Below are 3,477 nucleotides of genomic sequence, written 5' to 3' on the forward strand. Positions count from 1 at the left end.
ATGTAAAGTACATTTCCTATTCAAGTGGTATCACTTATGTTTTATTAGACCTACTAGTAATGGGAGTACAAATCTTAACTATATAGTCACATAACTTTTATATTCATCAAGTCATTTAGGTAAATTACTATTTCTATTCCAAGAAATCCATGAACATTTCATGGATTTTAAATTTTATACCTTAATTTCCTCTACCAATTTAGTTCTTACACTTTGTGTCTTTGTATTACTATTCACTCAAATTGTTGACTTTTTAATACATAATAAATTTATTGAATCTAAGTTCACCAAGATACCACATTTTGCATTCTATTTTTGTTGGTATTGATTTTCAATACAATTACAAAGCTTATTTTATGTTATTCAAAATTTTCAAATTTCATACCCTAAGTTTACTGTTTCATTAGTCATTATTACAGTAGAAATTTGGTAAAATTTTCTTCATCAAAGTTGTTCCTTTATGTGTCTTCTTTAATTTCCTTTTTTTATCACTCCAATTGTAGTTTTGTAGCTCAAGTTATGGTCATTTTACCATAACTGGCCGGATTGACCTATACCCAGAATTTTTGGGCAATTTAGTTCTGCTAGATTTGGTGACCTAAGTTTAGTTGGCAATTTGACTTGGTTATGGTCAGAATTTGGATTTGTATTCCTCATGAAAATTGTAGGTCTATGTCTCAACTTTCTGCTGGTAAAATTTCAGATCAAATAAACTTTTCTACACTGAGTTATGACCATTTGAACAAACACTGTTTATTTGGTCATTTTCCATGGACAACATATTGGTCACCCGGATTAGGGTAATTTTTAGGTCAACTTGGTTTGGTTTTCTGGGTAGGGTTTCTTCACCAAAGTTGTGCCATTATGTCTTATAAAACTTTTTCCATTGGTTTCATTACATTTGGATTTTTGTAGACCAAGTTATGGCCATTTTTCCAAAACTGGTCGGGTGAGCTTTAGTCTAGGAAATTCTGGGCAGAATGGTTTTGGTCAGTTTGGTGACCTCACTTGGGCTAGTAATTTCATTTGGTTAGAGGTATTTCTGGGCTTTGTGTTCTTAATGAAAGTTATAGTCCTATGTCTAATCTTTCCAATAACACAAAAATCAGGTCATTTGGACCTGTCTAGAGAAAGTTATGGCTATACTGTTCATTTGGTCAATTTTCTGGGTTCAGTGTTTGGATTTCCGGATTGAGACAGTACATTGGTCAAGATTTGGATAGAATTTGGATATGGTTTCTTCATGAAAAATGGGGTATTTTGTCCTAGGTTTCATCTCCAATTGGCCTCACACCAATTGGAGCAACACAACTCCAGTTATAGCTCAAATAATACATTGGACTCAAAAGTCCTAATTTCCTGAATAAGAATCAACACTCCCAAATTCAATTCTCCCAACTCCACAAACTTCATTTGACATATTTGGCACTTCTAATAGTCATTAAATCATCTCAATATCATCAAATTCAAGACACACATCAATTTCCCCAAAGTTAGGTCAAAAACCCTAACTCACATTTCTCAATTCATATAAACACATGCTAATCAATTTGTTCATCACAATTACTCATCAATATCACTAATAAACACAAATAATTTCATCAAAACCATCAAACCACAACTCTTATCATGGCTGCTAAAATTTAGTAATTTTCTATCCCTATGAATTTTTTTTTTAATTTCATATCAATCTAACTTAATTTAGCAAGCTTGTCATGCTTAGAAGAGAAAAAAAAATGAATTAGTGCACTAACCTCAAATGGCAATATTCTAGGTCTTCTAATTCTTCAACTCCTCCTCTTCTTTTTGCCTCTAGTCACTTTAGCTAGCTTAGATATCAAGTTTTTATGTTTGGAGGTTGAGAAAATATGGAAGATTTTGATGGGAAAATGAAGCTTAAAGATACATCAATGGAGGAACCTCTTCTCTCTCTCTCTCTCTCTATGGATCGGTTTATTTGAAGAAGAAGCTGCTTTTTTTTTGTGTCATTTATCCTCTTTTATTAGTTAATTAAGTGGTGATTAAATGTGATTTGTGAAATTTTTTTAAATGACATCATGATGATGTCATAATTGGCATTTTCTTTTATTTTCTTTTCTTTTCTTCTCTACTCATTTTCAATTTAATTTTTAGCAATATTTATTCATATTTTAAGTCATAATAATTATTTACTTAACTGAAAAAGTCGATCAAAAATCATCTCTGAAGACGAAATGACCAAAATGCCCTCCGTTTGGCTTAACAGACTAAAATTGTCTGTACCGATTGAAAAATTTTTCTGAACCTTTGCTTGGCATTCTAATGCCATAGAAACCTTAATGACTCTTCTCTGGAGTCCCAAAAATTATTTCATGAATTTTCTCCCCTGTTTAGGGCTTCTAGTTGTGAAAACCGCAACTTCCCACTGGGTTACCCATCGCTAGGGCACCGGCTCATTTAACTTGGTTGTATTTTATTTCTAAAATTTTTCCTAAATTTTTCTTATTAATATTTGAGTTAATTATGGTTCCTCACTTTAGTTTAAATATCTTTTTTCCAAACGTTCTAGCTGTCCAGACCGACACTGGTCACTGGAACAGTAGAATGTGCGGAATTGCTATAGTGAGGGTGCCCATTGAGGAAAAAATTCAAAGCTTGCCCTTCTTGAACTCTAGCTTTTGAGTATAACTTATTAAAGGAATTCCAGTAATCTTGCAAGTTAAATTCTTGTTTCAAATTCCTCAAATCCTCTAATGAATCTTCCTTTGCTCTTGTAGAATCACTTTGATTTATATTACTAGTAATCTTCACATTGCGCAAATTTATGCCAGTAAGCAAGGATTTAATTTCTCCCAAACCTTATTGATGTTGTTGCTCTGCTTCCTTCCACAAAACCTCTTGCCTTTGCTCTAGTTGTTGCATCATGATAGTGAACCTTTGTACAAGATCTTGAGGTTGCATGTCTTCCATCATGCCCAAGGATCTAATAGCTCTATTTTCTCACAAGAAAGAACCGACAAAACAAATTTAGAGAAGAGAATGGCCAAGATTCTTTTTTTTTGGTGCAAGAAGGTTGAGAATTTTGGTGTGCAGGTTTAAGGAAAGAAGAATCTTATGGTGCATTTTATCTCTGGTGGAAAGGAAAACAAGAGAAGATTGAAGGGACTATTGTGAAAATAGAGAAACACAGAAGAACAGAGGAGAGGAAAAACCAAACTCACGAAATAAAGAAGGGTAATTCAAGAATTAGTAGCAGAACCCGTGGAAAATTAGAGAAGAGAGAATCTAGAAAGGGAAAGAAAGATTAGAAAGAACAAAGAAGAGGGAGGAACCCTAGATTCAGAAGGGAAGAAGAGTAGAAGAAAGAACCAGAAAGCAACATAAGAAGGAAGAATTTGATTCAAGATATCAAGAAAGAAAGAAGAATTTGAGAAGAATTAAGAAGAAATTGGATAGAATCAAAAGAGAAAGGAAGAAAGGAAGAATGAGAACATAAGA

This window comes from Hevea brasiliensis, chromosome 7 (genome assembly GCF_030052815.1).
Source record: "Hevea brasiliensis isolate MT/VB/25A 57/8 chromosome 7, ASM3005281v1, whole genome shotgun sequence".
NCBI lineage: Eukaryota > Viridiplantae > Streptophyta > Magnoliopsida > Malpighiales > Euphorbiaceae > Hevea > Hevea brasiliensis.